This window comes from Abramis brama, assembly GCF_963993115.1.
Source record: "Abramis brama genome assembly, chromosome: 9".
Lineage (NCBI taxonomy): Eukaryota > Metazoa > Chordata > Actinopteri > Cypriniformes > Leuciscidae > Abramis > Abramis brama.
This window is the reverse complement of record NC_139971.1, coordinates 41727222-41748244: the sequence shown is the minus strand read 5'-3', so window position 1 is coordinate 41748244 and position 21023 is coordinate 41727222. Positions and strand designations below refer to the sequence as shown.

General features: G+C 40.4%; 1 protein-coding gene and 1 pseudogene across 2 annotated transcripts in view; one reads left to right on the top strand and one right to left on the bottom strand.

Moving 5' to 3' along the window:
• Window positions 1-21023, bottom strand: part of LOC311089879 (uncharacterized protein) — an 832216-nt gene that overhangs the window by 507253 nt on the left and 303940 nt on the right. The gene's annotated exons all lie outside the window — the stretch shown is intronic.
• Window positions 89-20042, top strand: LOC311090049 (cGMP-specific 3',5'-cyclic phosphodiesterase-like; annotated as a pseudogene). The gene is made up of 9 exons: window positions 89-247; window positions 2326-2415; window positions 2510-2587; window positions 2807-2896; window positions 3136-3197; window positions 18900-18976; window positions 19263-19324; window positions 19554-19638; window positions 19887-20042. The product of its transcript is annotated as a cGMP-specific 3',5'-cyclic phosphodiesterase-like (transcript).

Here is a 21023-nt window from a genome sequence, read left to right as displayed (position 1 = left end):
TAGACCTCTACAGAACAAAAATAGCAAAAATCTTCAGGTCCTACAACATCTTTGTGAAATCACTCGGGCTCAGAGCTGCTGTTTCTCAATGACGACCGTGGACAAAACAGGTGTAAAGTGTTTGGGTCCTGTCTTCCAATCAAATGAGGAGTCTGTCTACGACTACACACAGGCAGAGTGGGACAAGTGCATTATGGGATATGTGGTCAGCTCTGGGATGCCTCTTAACATCAGGGATGCCCGTGAGGTAATAAATTAAGGTTGTTCCATGTCAAGTCTAATCTGGAGTCTAACTTATGGAAAATGGGCATCCGATTACCGTTTTAATCCAAGGCACTTTAGGTTGTCAGACTGTAACAAGTTATTCAGAGCTTGTCTAGGGCTTATAACAGTTTTAAAGACTTCTGGGGTGACTTCAAAGGTCTTACAGCAGTATTCGATAATGACATAAACAAATAAATAATCATAAGAATGAAATTCCAATTATGAAAATGAAAAAGCAGTGTTAGATGAACATGTTTGAAAACAAAGATGAGGATGATTTTCTTGTTTAGATCATTTTTTTAAGTGTCTTTTGTGACTTAGGTTTCATTATTGTATTTATTTAGGTATGCATTATTAATATGATATTAATAAACAGCCAATGCCGATAAGCAAATTGCCAATAAAATGCCAATACATTTCAATACTATTTTGTAAATTAATTCAAATAAAACATTAAAATTTGAAAACAAATCATTTTAAATTTACAAGTTGCTTTAGACATCACAACATAATTCTGTGCAGTATGAAATAAGCTATGAGCAGATGAACCGATATACAATAAATCTGTACTTTTTTTGTCTGAATAAATTAAAATGAAAACACTAGAAACTAAAAGAAAAAGAAAATTAAATGCTACAATTGATTTTAGGCCTCAAAACCTATTATAGTACAATATGAATAATGGTTATTCATTTTGAGGTTTGGTAAAGATTAAATTTAACAGTGTTATTAAATTATAAGTGTTTTGTACCCATCTCACTCGAGTTAGGCTTTCCAAAATCTATAATGATGTCGATCCCATGTGCATTAGATGTCATCAGGCTCCAGCTACCCATGTCCATATGTTTTGGTCTTGCCCTTCACTACTTAATTTTTGGACACAGATATTTAAGGGGTTCAATTTGATCCAACAGCATGTACTGCTTTGTTTGGGGTTTTACCTCCTACTTTGCAGCTTCCTAATATAAAGCTGACTTTGTAGCCTTTGTCTCCTTATTGGCTAGACGTTTGATTTCATTGAGGTGGAAGTCTCCTGCGCCGCCTTCTCGCTCGTCTTGGATCAGGGACATCCTTCAGTTTGTGAAGTTGGAGAAAGGTAGGTGCTCGATACATGGTTCTCTTGCAAAGTTTAATAAAACTTGGGGTCCATTTTTTGCACATGTTGAGGGATTGATTTTTACGGCTATTCCAGAGTAGCCACCCTGATTGTCTACTAAATGTGAGTTTTTTCTTGTGTGAATTTGTAGCATGCTGGGATGTTTTTTATTTATTTCTGTGTAAGTGAACATGTTGGGCTTTTATTTGCAGTGGGTGACCATTTTGTGATTTTGTTTTGTTCTGTTTATTTGTTCTTGTTTTTTTGTTATTTGTCAGTTGTACTTGGCACTGTTTTGACTCCCGAATTGTTACCTCTTGATTTTGTTATGTCACTGAAAAATCAATAAACAAATGTAAAAAAAAAAAAAGAAAAAAAAAGAAGAATTATAAGTGTTTTTAAAGATTAAATTTAAGTGAGCATTACATGATGGCGAAGGTAATCTCAAAGTAAAAATAGGGGAAATGAGCATGCACAATTAAATATTTAATGTTGAAAGATGGATACATAAAAAAAATAATAACTTGCTTATATACAAATATATCATCCTCACCTTTAGGTTTATTGGAACTGAATATGTGTGGGAACGAGAGACGAGATTGCATGTACTTGTTAGTCTTTATACGCTCTGAGGCATATCCGTGGGAAAATAAATCTTCTCTGCTCCAAGTTTAAACCCGGTTTTGTTACTGTGACAGCTGACAGAATGTGAGCATAGAAGAGAGAGAGAGAATGAACAGCACTAAAACCTAACCGGTATCTTTCTCAGAAACATGCCACAATTCTCCTCTTTGGCCTTCTTTCAGGGTTCTGCCCCGTTATGCCTCTGAAATGTCTCACGTTTGACTGCAGTCAGTTATAAAACAAAATACACTGTCATCAGAGATAACATAGTGACACAAGGTTTTAAACTAATGTGTTGTACTGAATAATGCGAATAACTGATTTGAACTGTCCTTTTATAGGATCCAAGATTTCAGATTGAACTGTATGAGACAGGAGAAGACAGGCCCAAGAGTATTCTCAGTGTGCCCATCCTCAACCACAAAAAGGAGGTTGGACTATTGTCACTATGCTATATGTCCATTAGTACCACTAACAGGAGTAATGAACATTAATTTATTTTTGTCTATGGACTGATTTTGACAGGTTATAGGTGTCATGGCTGTGAACAAAAGCAGGCGAGGCACATGCGTAGACAGCTGTTTCTCCGAGCAAGATGAGAAAGCAAATATTGATCAATATTAAACATGGAATACATTTTGCCTTTCAAAAATCTAAATACAATAATACAGAGTACATGTAAATTTTTGGTTAATTACACATTAAATTTTAATATGAATTTTGTGACGAAGATTAGGTATCTCTAATAAATAATTAAAGCTAACTACTTTCATGTGACTTGAATGGATGAGTCAAATAATGAGACAAGTGTTTTGCCACTAGGTTCTGTCGTCACATATGTGGTTGTTCGGACTGATCCTGGAAAACAGCCAGCTGTGTGAGAGTTCTGAACAAGAGAGCAAACGCAACCAGGTAAATCACACAGACTTTACATTTATTCATTCAGACAGCTTGATCTAAAGTGATTTACAAATGAAGGAATGCGTCAAAGTGATTCGTCTGAAGGAGACATAACTGACAGAACTAACTAAAAATAAGATATTTTTACAATATACAGTGCAATTAACTTAAAAAGTAATTTAGGGATTCATCTTAAATTCACTGTTTTTAGAATTCATTGAGGTTATAATTGTGGTGGATTTGATTGACAGGTTCTGCTGGAGTTGGCCCAGCTGGTGTCACATGACTACCCCTCTGTGGATGACATGCTCATGTAACGGCCTCGGTTAGGGTATGTGAAGGATGACTCACGAGATGACTTCTTTTTCACAATTTATTGGCTCCTGTAGAACACAATGCACATTAATTGCCTTTTGGACTCCTCTTAGTGCACTTCTGCTTCCCTCAGCAGTGCAAAACGAGACTGAACTTCATTCACCAGAATGATCTACATAATGTATTTAGAATACATTACAAATACATTGCTTTAACATTACATGAGGTATTTTGCTCAGTGTGCACATTACTCACAACAAATCCATAAACACAGTATATATGTTTCCTTAAAGAAAATAGCATAACAGCGACACCAGGTGGGCTGAATGAAAAGTGTGAGGTAACCGAGACAACGAAAATTACATGAATAAACAAAAGGAAAATGCATACCTGTAGAACACAATGCACATTAATTGCCTTTTGGACTCCTCTTAGTGCACTTCTGCTTCCTAAACATACAAAAATACAGTGTTCACTCTACACAAAAGGGGCGCTGAAATCTCCGACGAGCTACATTGTTCACATGACACGGCCCGCCAGCCGTGGTAAAATGGCGGCTAGAAACTGAGTATGAAAAACACTGCTAAAAATTATTTTAGCAGTCAAACTAACACAAAACTGCTACGTAGCATTATTGTATTAACATCAGACAATATGCATTGAAAGTTATAACTTAAATGATTCAATTTCCAAAGAAAACAGTACATTAGCCTAGCAGCACATTTCTACACAACTTACCCTCAGCAGTGCAAAACGAGACTGAGGGAGACTGAGCACTACGGAAGCTTAGGAGGTACAAAAGGGATAGTGTGCAGGTAGGGTCATTTCCACAGGAAACATTCGCAAAAATAAAGATAAATAAAAATAACTCACAGATAATTCAATAAAATCATTAAATGATAAATAAAATTCACAGATGCTAATTTTGAAAATAAGAATTATTAAAGTGCATTTTTAACTCCGTTACACCCACCCCCACTGAATTTTATCGAACTTGGGCACCTAGTACACAAACACTGAAGAAAACACTACAAAATGACAGATTACAGAGGGTCATCATCAAGAAAACCAACACCAAATGTATCCCATAAGGATGAAGTGGTATGAGGGGAGCGCTAAACCCTCAATCCAGCAACTGGCGAAAAGGGGTGCCTTGTACACCCCACAAGACCCTAACGCAGTGCAATGTAGGCCCATGATATTAAAAAAAAAAAAACTTTTACATTTTAAAAGGACACTGTTGTGGCAAAAATTCATTAAACAATCATCAACTGCGTAAGAGACACTCTGAAATCAAATTGTCTTTTAAAAGTATTTATTCTTGCAAGAAGGCCCAGTTGCCACACAGAAGTCACCAGTACAGTCTGTGAAACAAGTGCGACCAGGAAGGGAGGGCAGAGGAGTCTTTATACTGCTTTCAAGGTCTTCTGCTTACAGGCCCTTATCTAAACAAGGGAAGGTTTCTCTGCTATTGATCTAATCCTGCTGAGTTTATTCTAACAAACTCACAAGTTCTAAATTGGACGGCCTCTGACCCTAGGGGTTAGAGCCCCTTTTCAGTCTGCCTCCTCCTGACGTCACAACTGTTTCCCAGAGTTTAAAAACACACACTCTTGTGTAAGTAAGAGAAACAGAAAATCTGCCATTACAGTCCCCCCTTTTTATCATTCATTGATAATTGATTGAAATCAAACACATCAAACCATAATAAGGAAAAAAAATGAACCAAGTTTAAGTCTTATATCACACTTATACTTCTCATTTCTGATTTTCATATAACTGATCACTCTTCTTTAAACTTGTAGGAAGAAAACAAGATTAAAATAAGCTTAGGCTGTTTTTGTAAGGATAGGCCCTTAATTTTATAGCAAGCAAATAAAGGTTTATTCTGAAACCGGGCTAGACGAATAAGCACTGTTATTGCATCCCCAACACTATAGATCGGACCCTCAGTCATCTCAGTATAAACAAGAAAAAGTGTAGATTATTTAGTAGGAAAACAACACATCAGTTCAACACATATCAATTCAACACCCCTTGTTGATTTCAGCAAACTATTACACAAAGAAAAGATAGATAAAAAATATCCCTCAATTCAAACCCTGTCCTTGTATGCCACCTCGTAACACGGATGGCTACTGTTTTCAACCCTCTTTACACATTATCATCGTCCTTAGAAAGAAAGAATTTAGAAAGTAAGAAAATATGAAAATGAAAAACACCCCCCAATTTACCACGTTACTGTAGCTTCCACTACTTCCACCATCTGCTTAATTTTGTTCATCCTTGGGATAGGCTGTGATTTTCACCAATTGAACAGACATTCCAGTACTCGTATTCCCTCATGAATAACAAAATCATCAGAATAACACATACAATCATAACTCCTATAGCCTACATTCAGCCCTTTCCATTAATCCACGCCCATCTACATATTTCCTAACCATATTTTGTTAACTTTTAATTCAATCGGGCAATGGTTTTACTTAGTAAGCTCTATTTAATACACTATTTAATAAAATCTAACCAGAAGAGTTTTATGATTTTATCCATTCTATCCAATGTGTTTGTTAAAAATTAACTCTGACTTTTTGCTTATTACCGTACTTCACATCATTGAATAGATTTTATACTTTTCCTGAAAACATTTGCACCAATCAAATCATTAGATCTATATCAATACTATGCCCTAGTTTGATTTAATCAAATAAAATCATCAACATAATCACAAAACAAATTATTCTGCTAAACTTAAACCATTAGTTGGTCCACATCTTCCTCCAGATGTGTTGACCATCTCGTTGCCCCATGGACGTTCCTCTCAATTCGCTCTTGTCCGTCTTGCGCCGGTCCAAGAATTTCACCTCTAGCGGTGCAATACGAATGCCCCCGGCCGTCCCTTCTGGTCTGACCTGTTGAATCAACAGCCTGAAACATATTGTCACCAGATAATTTTGCTCACTGAATAGCACTCAGGGTCCTTGTTTTCCCTGAAACACACTCAACCCACTTTGCTCATGTCAACAAAACAATATTTATACATTTGGAACAGAATTAGTTCTGTTCGACACAATCCATCCTGACATTCTGCAAAGGGAAAATTTTAAGTTACGCATTGCGCAGGTGTGCACCTTTCTGCCACAATAATAACCCAGGCCAGGATAGTTAGCCACATTCATCCATAGCAATCATTTTACTTGGCACAGTCTGCCCTGTATCAAAAGTCTGCATGCTCTGTAAAGAAAAACAACCGTCGAGGTTATTGTCAGATAGTAAAGTACACATAGTTTCTTTTGTCTGCTGTGCTGCCGCGTCCTTCGCTGCCGAATCTGCCCTGGCGTTTCCTGTTGAAACAGTCCTTTTGACTGACACTTACAGACAGCAATTTTGTTAGGCATAAGAATGGCTTCTTGCAGGGCTTTTTCCCAATTAAACCCTGTGTCCTCCCAACATTTATTGTCCTGCTGCGATTGCATTCATCAAATTTAAACCCCTTGGTATGGCAATTGTTACCATCCCCCTTTTGATTGCATGATCCAACTCATGCATCAATTTAACATAATGATGTTTGGGTAAACAAAGTTTTCAACACTAACCCAAACGTTGTCCTTCAGCCAAATTTCCCCCAGACATCTTTCTCTGCCTCTGAAAGAAAACATTACGTAAGCCACAATCTCATCTTCTTATCTAATAATTTGAAGGGCACTGGCCCTGAGTCTCACTGTTTTTCAGGCCTTTTATTTAGTCTCTTAAGTCAGTCATCTACAAACATTCTCCAATGTCAAAGTCATCAATTGTTTCTATCAGGTCAGGTCGTGGTGTACAGACTTGGTCAGTATCAGTCAAACAACATTCTCCTCCCTTTGTTCACAATAATCAACAGAGCTTGATGACCAAATTTCTTTAAACTTTGTAATTTGCCTTAACCCATCTGTAATGATAAAACTCTCGTTCCAGAGGTTAATGACACAATATACACACTATTCAGATGGAATAGCTGCTCTAAACTAACACATACCAAACATGAATTAACTCTCACAAAACATACAATACTGTCACCATCAAACACACACATACCTGTACATGCATACCTGACTATGAACCGCTCATATTCTCATATTCATATCTTTGATTTTAACTCTAAACATATTTGAATTTTAAATAAGATTTTAAACTTCTCATTTTCCTGTAGCTTTTATCTAATTTTACATGGTCTCTTTACCAGTTTCAAAGCACGTTTGTTCATTATTCATTCTCTTAGAAAAATCAGCTGGGTTGTTTTGATTCATTATCATTATTTTGCTTCAGCTTGCTTTAACAGGCTGATAACAGAAACAGTCCTCCACTCTCTCACAAATTATCTTTTCAACAGCCCTCTAAGACTGTAGCTAAATGAATCATAGTCTAGAACCTTAATAGTTCACAAATGTTAAAATACAAATTTTTACTCAAATTAGTACCATTACAACAATCTAAAATACATCATGCTATGAGCATTTCTAAGGTTATCTTTAGTTTAAATACAATTCACCTAACCTTTGTTATCCAGAAATTTCTCTTGACTCATCACAAGCTGTCTTCATCTTTAGCCACCACCATGTCTAGCGACCTTCAGGAGTTAAAACTATCTTACATATATATTATTTCAATATCAACATTTCTATAATTTTCCTTTTTTCGTTGCCCATAAGACAACCATCATCATGTTCCTGACATAAATTAAGTTTTGTTACTGTCTCCACAACAAATAATGACAATCACCTCGCGGTCTCAGCTGGCTCTTGAAAGCCCATTCCCGTTAGCTCTTAATCTATAATTATCTTCTCTTCAGGGTGTTGTCCCCTGGCATTGTTGCAGACACTTGTCATAATGAAAAACAAGCCATACAATAAATGCGGTTTCTGGTGAGTGGTATATAGAGGAACTCACATTTTCTGGGTCAGACTGCCGTAACTCCTTACAGCCCATCTCCCCTCTCAGTGATCTGCTGATGCTGCTGGCCTCACAGTCACCTGCTCAACTCTAATACCTTTCTCACATAAAAACACCTCCCTTCAGGAGATGGCCAGTGTCGGCGTGACCCCCTGCCTTAGGTTGACCTCTGGCCAAAGGTTCTTACCCGTCCTTGAGTAGCCACTTCGTGCACACTGGTAACCGCTCTTTCCCACCACGAAATCAGTTTTCCCCAACAGACTCAGTTGTTTTCTGGAGCTTAGGAAAGGCACATTCAAGAGTCACCAGAGCACTCGGACTGCCTAATAGTGTTAACACAGGGAGACAGGTTAATAACAACAGTATTTAATCACTTAAATGTTTTAAACATCTTCAAATCAGCAAAATCACAATACTGAGCTTACACTCAGTAAATTTAGTTATCACAACGTCCATTCAGTGTACTGTTACATCTGTAGCCGGAGCCATCAGTCCTGTTTCATGGTGGAGGCTAAAATCAGACAAAGAAGTTACTGGTCCTAAACTAGTCAAAAATGTCACTTCTATCGTTTAAGACTTCTTTAAAGTCATTCAGTTTACTTCTTAAAACATTTACAAATTTCCCTTTAAATGTATGAAATCTGAACTGCCTTGTAGCATGATTTCTTTTAACACCCATGTCTATGGGTTTCAACTAAAACAATGTGCTTCACTATAAATAGCTTATTATCACTTATGACACATAACAGCTTTTAGCTGACATTGAATGAGAGAGAGACTCTGAGGCATTTAGGACTGGTACACTTATCTCTCATAAACGTCTAAAATCAAACTTTATTTACCATCTTTTAACTCTAGCCCAGCAGTAAGGCATCTTTGCCAGAATTTACACTTGTATTTTCAAACAACCATATTTTATATTTGTCTTTTGCCCACATCAGGGAATTTAGACATTACATTACAAATTTCCACTCAGATTGTGTCTCTGTCGCACTGGCTGTTTCAGCCACAGCACACACCAGATTCAGATAAGCAAACTGTTTCAGCAAATCACAAGCTTATCTTTTGAAACCAAAACATCAGCTCCTCGTTCTTTCATGGTCAACACCATTTCTCCACGTTCAAAACACTAACAATCTGTTTTTTAATCAGATGCCTTTCTACACATTTTACATTTAGCAACTGTTAATCCCGTAACACTACTTCTGCTTATTTTATCTTAAAGAAAGAATAATAATTATTCTAGTTCTTTATAACGTTTCACATTTCATCTCAATTTTAGTTGTCAGGCTCTCAATTACCATAATTTAATACCTGACTTCAGTGTTTTCTCTTGGAGTTTATCAATCTTCTTTTAGGATTCACACTAACTTTTGAGGCTGCCCTCTCTGCTTGTGATACATTTTATTACAAATTGTGATAAAACTCATTAGATTTGTCTCTCTATATCATCTAAAACCTTATCAAAGCGTTTCATTCAAAACACAATCATCCTTTTAGTTACCGGTACATTTAAAATATTTTGCAACTCATTTGTTGGAGTCATTAATTTTACATCAACCTGTTTTCATCAATTCACTAGCTCTTTCCTTCAAAAGGATTCCCTTAAGACTTAAATCTTTCAACCTTCTTTTAACCTTCAATCTTCTTACGACTTCCATCTATTAACTTTCCTTCAACTTTCTTTTCTCCCTTATTTACTTGCACGTTCTTTTCACTTTCTTCAGCACTGCGTTCACATTCTTAGTTCTTTCTCAGACGAAAACTTTAACATCGTCATTTAAATACTGTTCTACTTTCAAAAACCCACATTAATACACGTCACTTTCACGTTATCACTTTCTTTTCTGAGTGTCCATTTACACTTACGGACTAAATGGCCCTGCTGACCACAATTAAAACACTCTCTTTGCCTATAGTTTGATCATTGAGCTTGCAAACGGCTCCAACTTACTGCACACCCTTGAAGCAGTGTGTCCCCATCAGGAATGTAAACAGAGCCACTGATAAGCAGTTCTCTGTATTCTTTTACAGTCCACCAGTGGCGGATTCAATCACATAGCCAAATCATAATCTTCATCATTATTATTGGCAGCACATTAATTTCCATAAGTTGCAAAGAAAATCACTCAACATATTCTAAAGGGTTTTCACTAAACATTTCCTTTCTAAACTTCACATTTCTTTGAAGTCAAAGCTTCAGAGCACAGCTGCTTACAGCGTTTGCTCTCTTCTGTCTCACTGTTTGGTTCAGGACTCTTCATAAAGTATAAAATTTGTACTAAATGCCATCAATTTCATTAGCACTGGTTGGAAACAGTATTCCTCTATCAAATGGTTAGTCTGCAGATTCAACTTAATGTTATCATTATTTTCTCAGTCCCACTTATCTCTGCTGTTTCACATGATCTCTTTTTTTTTTTTTTTTGCTTTTCATTCAAACCAACATTCAACCGTTGCTTCACAGTTTTTTTACACATGTTTTGCACAGGCACAACTTTTCTATGTCTAACATGCCCTTTTCCCCATAGTTTTCTTCATTGCACAGTACACTGGTGTGCAATATTTACTGTTGGATGTTCCCATAATGGCTGCCTTTTTCCTGTCACTATTGCCCGTGGATTTTAATCTTTTATTAGCGCGCACTAACTGACTGTTCACCCAAGCTCAGAAGGTTGAAAATTAATTTCCGCTTACTCTCAATGTCTTTGTCTGGATGTTACTCTGTTTTGGCCTGGAAATCTCTTTATTTCCTGCCCTTTTTAAAAACTTTGTTCCAGTGATCAATTATTTCAGCTCCTTGAATTAATTTCCTAACAACGAGTACTCGGCTTCGGTCCGGACAATATCTTGACCCCTGAGATCTCAATTTCCGTGCCCTTTTTAAAAGCCGCTCTTCCCCGTACCACAGCTCTAGTTTCAGTTCCCAAATACAGCCATCATGGTTCACCCATACATTTTCTTAAAATCCCCAAAAGAAAATAAATTTAGCTGTCTCTTACCAGAGATTTTCTGTTGCCACTCGGATTCGTTTTCTTAATTCCAGTGGTTGCTTCCTCCAGACCCCGGCGGAACGGCCCCTCGTCCCTCAAAACTGTTCGGGGTAGGGCTGTGACTCTGAGTCCAGGAGGCCAATTCACCGTCCGCTCTCGGGTCTGAAGGGCACATCCAAGGAATCCCACTGTTCTGACACCAATTGTTGTGGCAAAAATTCATTAAACAATCATCAACTGCGTAAGAGACACTCTGAAATCAAATTGTCTTTTAAAAGTATTTATTCTTGCAAGAAGGCCCAGTTGCCACACAGAAGTCACCAGTACAGTCTGTGAAACAAGTGCGACCAGGAAGGGAGGGCAGAGGAGTCTTTATACTGCTTTCAAGGTCTTCTGCTTACAGGCCCTTATCTAAACAAGGGAAGGTTTCTCTGCTATTGATCTAATCCTGCTGAGTTTATTCTAACAAACTCACAAGTTCTAAATTGGACGGCCTCTGACCCTAGGGGTTAGAGCCCCTTTTCAGTCTGCCTCCTCCTGACGTCACAACTGTTTCCCAGAGTTTAAAAACACACACTCTTGTGTAAGTAAGAGAAACAGAAAATCTGCCATTACAACACCAAACACCAATACAAAGAAACTGCAGAACAAAACTTAAGCTATGTGGTAATGCTTTAGTCAGTAAAAGCCTGGAACATGGATTTGCAAACAGTCTTAACATCAAACTTTTCCTGAATAACGTCCTGCCTGGACATAGTTTGTATGAGTCGGTTTACAGGTTTGACTAAGCGACCAAATCTTGACCTAACCTGTGTAAGTGCACTGGAGCCACCAGAGTGCATGGGTGAGGTCTGAACAGTAGTGTGCAAAGTGTCTGCCTGTGTCACAGTGTCAGGAGTGTGGTCTGGTTGTCTCAGGACGTCCACAGCAGTCACAAGTCCAGAGTCATAAGTCAGGTTGTCCTCAGGCAAGACTGGGGAATCGTGAGGGTCACGCTTGTTACATCAGCAACATCCACTTCTGACTGACTAGGTGCAGACAACTGCGTGATCCATTCTATGGTTCTTCTCTCAGAGTCCACAGGCTCTGGAACAGTCAAGGGGCTCTGTCCCTCTACCACAGTCATAGCTGAGTGTCCATCACTTCCATCAACAAGGCTGTCACTAGCTGTACAAGGAGTCCTGCTCGCTCCCTCAGAAGAAGTCTCTCCTGCCCCTCTCACATCATCAGGTGTTGGGGCTGAGGATACTGCAACAGACACGGACGAGGCGTGGTCAGACAGTCCAGATGAGTCACCCACAGGGAGGAAATTGACCAGCATAAGCAGGTTCCTGTGGATCACTTTCTCCTGTCCAGTGATTGTGTCGCGGATCCTGTATGTGTGTGTCGCTGCGTTCATGTCCACCACAGTGTAGATTGTTGATTCCCAGCGATCAGCAAGTTTCTTTTTACCCCTCTCTTTCCTGTTGGCCATGAGCACCCTGTCACCAATGTCAATTTTGGAGCCCTTCACTCTCTTGTTGTACAGCTGAGCATGTCTATACTGCTCTTTTGCAGCATGGTCTTGTGCAATAACCATTGCTTCTTTCAGATCATCGGTGAGACATGCCACGTACTTGTCGTAGTTTGTCACAGCAGGGTCATGAAGGACACTCCGGAAGAGGACATCAACAGGTAGGCGAGGGATACGACCAAACATGAGGTAAAAAGGGGGGTAGCCAGTCGTCTCATGGGCTGTGCAGTTATACATAAAAGTCAGCGTCTGTAAGCGTCGAGGCCAGTCAGCTTTATCTTCAGGAGAAAGTGTGCGAATCATGCCACCCAAGGTTCTATTGAAACGTTCTACACTGCCGTTTCCCATAGGGTGGTAAGGGGTTGTGTGTGACTTCCTCACACCTGAGACTTTTAGGAGCTCACTGATCAGCCGACTCTCAAAGTTTGCACCCTGATCACTGTGGATCCTCTCTGGGAATCCAAAGACACAGAAGTACCGGTCCCAGAGAACTCTTGCCACCTGCTTAGCCGTCTGGTCTTTACATGGAAACGCCTGAGCCATCCGTGTAAAATGGTCTGTTATTACCAAGACATCGACAGACTTGTTTCTGGAATCTTCTGCCGACCAAAAATCGATACAAACAAGCTCCAGTGGCCTGGTTGACAGTATACTTTCCAATGGGGCCCGTCCCTCAGGCTCAACTGTCTTGCTGACGATGCATCGCGGACAATGACGAACATAGTCTCTCACATCTCTGTCGAGGTTTGGCCAGAAAAATCTCTGTCTTGCCAAGCTGAGGCTCCTGGACTGAGCTTGATGTCCAGCTCCGTCATGAACTCCTTGCAGAACATCAGTCTTTAGTGAGTCAGGAACCACATATTGGAAACGCTTTGCTTTGGTTTTCTGGTCTTTTGAAACCCTGTACAGCACGCCATTGCTCACAGTGAGCCTGTCCCAATGCTTCAAGTACCTTGTGACATACACTGACTCTTTGAACCTTTCTCTCCTAGAAGGCCTCCTACGTCTCTCAACATAGGACAGAACACGAGAGAGAGTTCCATCCGCCAACTGCTTATCACGGAGTTCTTTTTCAGTGTAAGCTGGTAAGCTGTCTTGTCCAGGTGGAACCAACTGAGGTAGGTGTTGCAACACTGAAACAGCACGAGCCCTCGGGCCAGCATCCCACTCAATGTGCGACTGTAGCACAGCAGACACATCCTCCACTTCAACAGACTGGGCGTGCATGCGAAGTGGACTGCATGCGGACTGGGAGTTGTTACTGACTGGAGAAGGTTTTCTGTGACCACTGGATGACCGGAAGGCGTTTTGGACAGAAGTACTTGACATGTCTCTGACCTCGTTCAAGAGGCCAGCATAAGGTTCAGCGAGCAGCCTGCAGCCAACACTCTCCTTGACAAATGGTACACGGCTCAGGGCATCAGCAACGATGTTCTGCTGACCAGGGACATACTTGATATCAAAGTCGTAACCCGCCAACTTGGCAACCCAGCGTTGCTCACAGCAGTCTAGCTTTGGCTTTGTCAGGATATGAGTCAGTGGGTTATTGTCTGTCCAGATTGTGAATTTGTGGCCTTTCAGCCAGTGGCTGAACTTGTCACAGACTGACCATTTCAACGCCAGAAACTCCAACCGGTGAGCTGGATAGTTCTTTTGGGACTGAGATAACGACTTGCTGGCGAAAGCGATGGGCCTGGCACGTGTTTCACCTTCTTGAACTTGAGACAGAACAGCACCTATTCCATCCAGAGATGCATCAGTCGACAGCATAAAGGGACGGGTGAAGTCAGGATGAGCCAAAACAACACTGTGAACCAGTGAAGCCTTCAGGTTTGCAAAAGCCTCTTCTTGCTCCTGTGTCCAGTCAGATGCACACAACTTCCTGCTTGACAGTTTGTTTTTATGTTGCCTGCCTTTTCTTTTCTCACCTTTCAGTAGTTGAAACAGAGGTTGGGCGATGGCAGAATATTTGGGCACGAAGTGCTGATAGTAATTAATCATCCCCAAAAATGATCTTATCCGCTTCTGCGACGGAGTAACACCATCAGTCTCCATGAGGTCAGAGCTCGTCATTTTTGTGATGTTCTCAACCTTACTGGGATCCGTTGACACTCCATTCTCATCAATTATGTGGCCGAGAAACTTAACAGACCTCCTGAGGAAAAAGCACTTCTTGGGGGCCAACTTTAAGTTGTGACTGCGCAGTCTGTCAAACACCATCTCCAGGCGCAACAAGGCAGTTTCTTCATCAGGAGCAAACACCAACAGATCATCCAAGTAGCACAGTAGACTCAGGTAGTTTTGGTCTCCAAAGATGCAGGTCATCATGCGCATGAAACTTCCAGGGCTGTTGCAAAGGCCCTGTGGCAGACGATTATACTCATAGAGGCCCATGGGAGTGGTGAAGGCAGAGTATTTCCTGTCGTCCTCGTGCAGTGGCATGTTGTAGAAGCCAGAAGTCAAATCCATTGTGCTGAAGAAACAGTTACCTCCCAGCGCTGCCAAACAATCTGCCTGGTGAGGGAGGGGATGAGCATCCTTGAAGGTCCTCTTGTTCAACCAGCGAAAGTCTGTACAGATGCGGAGATCTCCGTTCTTTTTCCACACAAGCACCAATGGTGACGCATATTCACTTGTCGACTGTCTGATGATTTCTTTCTCCTCCATCTCGCTCAGTACCTGGCGAAGTTTCTGGTACTGGCCAGGGGGCACTCTCCTGTATGGAAGCCTGAATGGTCTGCTGTCAGATAGGTGTATGCGGTGTACAAAGCCCTTCGCCTCCCCACAGTCCAGGTGGTGGCGTGAAAAGACGTCTTCATACTGTAAAACAAGGTCCGACATCCTCCTCTTACAGTCCTCTGAAACTTCACATGATTCAATGTCGACAGCACTGAGCCCAATCGACCTGAGTTTGTCCTTGGCGGCATTTCCATCAGCAGTACATGATGCAGCTGACTGGGTGCAGCTGACCAGTGGAGCCTCTGAACACTCAGCAATGTCCAAGTCCTCAATAGACACACATGAATAGACATCTGCCAGCTTAGCATTGCGTCTCAACAGCACCGGCCTGTCAGATGTGTTGATGAGCTTTAGTGGGACCCACCTGTCTCCCCACAGGGAAGTCACAATCTTTGCAACCAAAACACCTCTAGGAGCTGAGCGGGATGACGTGGGCTCTGTCACGATGGTACTGCGAGGGGAAACAGCTGTGTTTTTGGGTAGTTTCCCCCAGATGAGATACTCACGGCCAGGCTCGAGGCATGTAGCTGAGTTACTCCTAACTGTCCCGATTTTGACAGGAACATCTTCACCTCTCCAGGGGTTCAGGCCAGACAGCATAGACAGGAAATGTTCAGCTTCTGGGTCTCTGTCAGGGCAGGGGCCGGACACTGTCTCCCAATAGGACTCACATAGCTTAGACTGATGCAGGATGTGCTTTATAACATTGGTTCCTAGTATCAACTCATCGTGTTGTCCTGGAACAACAAGCGTGGGGACTAACACTTTACAGCCATACACTTCCATTTCCACTTCAAAAGCACACTTTGGCTTAACACGAAGTCCACCACATCCAACAAGTACAACATTCACATCCATCAGCTTTTGGTCTGTTATCACTCCAGCATCTCTCAATTTTGTCTCAGCTGCCTCATTTATGCTGCAAGCCATTGAACCACTGTCCAACATTCCACCCATTTTCACTGAATCACCCATTATCACAGATGTGTAGAAAAGACTGTCACTGTTGCCCACTCTGTGAATGTTCTGATAAACAACAACAACTTCAGAGTCATTACATGAGTCTTTCACAGACGTGTAAACCGTCTTAGCATCAAACATGTCATTGGTGTGGGAGTCTAAAGAATGACCCGTACTAACTCCCTCTGGATACAGGTCCTCTAGTTTCCCTCAGACCGAGATTGGGAGGAGTTGTTTGTGGGGCAATCCTGTCTGGTATGGCCTGGAGCAAGGCAGACAAAACACAGTCTCTCCGACATGCAGTGGGAAATGGTGGTGTGACTGGACCCATTACAAACTCTACAAGCAGCTTCTCTGGGACGCCTGTCTCGCGCTGTGCGCTGAAATCTCCCACCTCGGATGGGCTGGGAAATATTGCGCTGCTGCATTTTATCCATCAGCTCCTGAAACATGTCGACCATTCGAGTGAGAAGTCTATCCTCTGACTGTTGGAGGTTTTGAGCAACAACTGGGACAGAGGCATGGCTTGGAGTATGTTGGAGCTCACCTTGAAATGGGACAGGTGCTGGAGGAGAACAAGGAGGAGGATGACACCCATGGCGCTGAGCATGGAGAGAGGAAAGTGAGGGGCTCGAAGCATGGCGCTGCTCTGACAACGTCAGACTTGAAGGTGGTAGAGAGGTCTGCTCAGAGGTGATGATGGTGATGTGGCTTTTCAGCTGAGCAGTGCCAGTTGATCTGCAATTAGCCCTCAGCTCTCTCTGATAATCATCAATCCTCAGCTGAACATCACGTGAGGTCCACTCATGAATTGGCTTACACTTTAATGTGCAGGACAGCTCTGGGTCGGGGCAGTGTTTGACAAACATAAGGGCCACTTCATCATTCATATTCTCTGTCTGTTTCCCTTGTCTGTGTAACCCTTCAAGAGCTAGATCTGCTGCCTTGTTCAGTCTAATCCAGTAGTCGACTGGGTTTTCCTTGTGTTTAGGTAGAGTAGCATAAAAGTCTGCGAGTGGGAGACACGAGGGAGCCTCACTGAAATAGTGAAGAAGCACATTGTATATCAGTTGAGGTTTACGTTTAACATCAAGTGCAGGATCACTACGCAGGGCAATCTTTACAACATCTCTGGCCTTGCCCATTAAATGGCTCATCATTTCTTCTGCTTGGTCATGCACAGGAATCTCTTGTTTTCTGAGATGAGTTTTAGTCATGTCAATCCAGTCCTGGACTGAGTTTTTGTCAGTGTCGTCACCTCTGAAAGACTGAAGTCCTTTATCAGATTTAAGATGGACTGTCACATGTGGGAGGTCATGTCTATTAACGTCACAGTGTGTGTTCTGATCGGGAGAAGTAGTCTGATGGTCACCAGTCATATTTACAACACCAGCTGACATCAGCTTTGTAACAATGGATTCACCTATTTGAGCACCTAGCTGCCCTACCATATCTGTGAGATGGCGAATGACATCAGCATCACTGCCAGGTGTGGAAGTGTGGGGACCATCCCTAAGATACCCACTAACAGGAGTACATCCCGGGCTCTGACCTAACCCTGTATCTGTATAATCAACATTTATACACTTGGAATGTCCCACATCCCTACTGTTAGTAGTATCATAGAGCCAAGCACCCCTACCTTTTGGCAAATTAGGACTAGCAAACGTATCCATTGTTATTGTAGCATCTGCTTTCAATTCATCAAATGTACTTGCGTTGTGTCTATTCATAAAGAAACAGAGAGGAGTAAAAGCAAATTAATCTGAAGAACAAAAATTATGTATACAACATTAATAAAAGTCACCAATAAACTGAGTTGCAGTAGGCCTACTACACCCTAACCCACAGTTTGTTTTTTTTTTTTTTTTTTCTTTAGTCCGTTTTGCTTTGTCGTTTTAACCTGACCACACAGTAATCTTGATTGCAGAACAGGGCGACAGCATCCACGGCGATGAGCATCAAGCTGATCTGTAGATCCGACAGGTCACGGCACCAGTGTAACGGCCTCGGTTAGGGTATGTGAAGGATGACTCACGAGATGACTTCTTTTTCACAATTTATTGGCTCCTGTAGAACACAATGCACATTAATTGCCTTTTGGACTCCTCTTAGTGCACTTCTGCTTCCCTCAGCAGTGCAAAACGAGACTGAACTTCATTCACCAGAATGATCTACATAATGTATTTAGAATACATTACAAATACATTGCTTTAACATTACATGAGGTATTTTGCTCAGTGTGCACATTACTCACAACAAATCCATAAACACAGTATATATGTTTCCTTAAAGAAAATAGCATAACAGCGACACCAGGTGGGCTGAATGAAAAGTGTGAGGTAACCGAGACAACGAAAATTACATGAATAAACAAAAGGAAAATGCATACCTGTAGAACACAATGCACATTAATTGCCTTTTGGACTCCTCTTAGTGCACTTCTGCTTCCTAAACATACAAAAATACAGTGTTCACTCTACACAAAAGGGGCGCTGAAATCTCCGACGAGCTACATTGTTCACATGACACGGCCCGCCAGCCGTGGTAAAATGGCGGCTAGAAACTGAGTATGAAAAACACCTGCCAGTGACAAAGGCACAATTCTGTACTGTTTTCATCTCAGATGACAGCTCCACGGTAGTACAAAAATGAATAAGTTTATGGAGAATGATTCATTTGTATATTTGCTTCTGTAAAGTGTTGGTTTTGCTCTTGCTTAAGTCGTTCACTTTCATTTAATTTCTTGTAAAGGTTAAAAAACAACACAAAGCTCATGAAATGCTTATAATACTGAACTACTAAAAACAGCTTGATAAGTTGACTGATAGATTGGAAGAAATAAATGTATATAAATGTAAATAATGTACATTTACAATTTGACCACAACATAATCTATCACAACACAGTTTTTTATGTCTTGAAGGGGCCTTTTTCAAGGATGGTCCATATAGAAGAAACCAATCGCTCTGTCCAATGTTCCACAAGGTAAATAAATTTATATTTACAATTTGATCGCAACACACAATAACATTTACTTTGGTTTGTTTGAGCACATAATGTTGAAAGTCATTTAATAATAGTCTTCTCTATTATTATATTTCTCCCTAAAACTTTAGCAAACAAAAAAGAAATAAAACATTTGTATTCATATGCATACAATGAGCAAGTTTATGTCAGTTAAATATAAAATGGCAGATGTGAATGTAATCTTCAGGGATTGTGACACCAGTGACATCAGCTACATGTATGCTGTTCATGTGCAAAACTCTATGGAGACGCTGAACTTTGTCAACAGGTCTGTAAGTTGATCTGATTGATTTAATAATTGTCACTTATATAATCTTACCAATAACATCTATTTATACCTGCTGGTATAAATACCTTTGCTAATGTAGTGATTGAGATCATATTTCTACTTGCAAACCAGCAATGACATATTTTCATAGTCTTTCTTCCTTTTTTTAAATAGGGAAAAACATATCATCATGTGACCAAAAAGTACAGATTTTTTTTCCCTGACAAACACTGTTTTTGTGTGTTCTCCAAGGCCCAGATTTCCAAGGTCCCTCAGGTCAGAAGTTTCATCGGCACACCTCTGAGAGGCAAACAGAGAGGTAATGTCATTCAGTAGGTAAATGTTAAAAAAGTCTTGTATGTTTTCCCAGAAGATTTTTTGGTTGTTGAGATTTTTTCATTTATAGCTCAAGAGATCATGTTATATTATATTATTACATACAATAAGAGTATGCAGCTCTAAATTTAACATGGAATACATAATTGAGATCATTTGGTTTGGGAAGGATTTGGGAAGAAATTTTTCATACGGAAATCCCAGACTTAGAAAATCTGAGCACAGTTTGTGATGTTGTTAAGATCGGTTTTTAATCCTGTTTGAAGAGGAGTCACATGATCTAACTGGGGTCTTTTAACTCTAGGTTCAAAAAGTCTCCATTTGCTCCTTTTTAATGTCATTGATGCAATTTAAAAGATCTTATTTGTGATTACTTCCCATTCTGTTCATCTCCAAAGGAATTTAGAGGGTTGACAATGATACTGGTATGAAAATAGTCTGTTTAGACAGTATACGTATTGCTTTCTTCATATAAGTGTGTGCCAGCTAGTCAATAAAAGAAACGTGGCCCTTGCTGAGACAGAAGTTTTTAGCCAAGCTGATGAGCTCCTCCTGGAAGACTTTGCGGTGTACTGTGCTCTAGGATTGCAGAACTTCAACATGCAGCAGAAGGCAGATAAAACGAGAGCCAGGCTGGCTGTAACTAAAGAGGTAGGATATGCCATCACATTCCTTTTGAGTCACTGGAAATCACTTCTTATTGTAAGAATAATGAGTAAGACTCAGCAATCACACAAGACATTTGATTTACACAGGAATTCACTCATACACATGGCTTCATAATTTAAAATTACTATAGAATTTAGCAATGAACAGACTGTACATTGGTTTTATTTTATTTTCATGATGTGTATGTATATGGGTGTGTATGTGTTTGCACCCAGATGTCTTATCTTATCAAATCTCTGTTTCACAAGAGAAGATTCATGACTTGGAGGTAACATTCTTTTTCTTGTAGTTTTTTTCTTGAAAAATACCTCCAATCCTTCTATAACCGCACTAATGACTAAATTACCTTATTAATAACTTAAGCGTTAAAGCCTGTAATTGTTG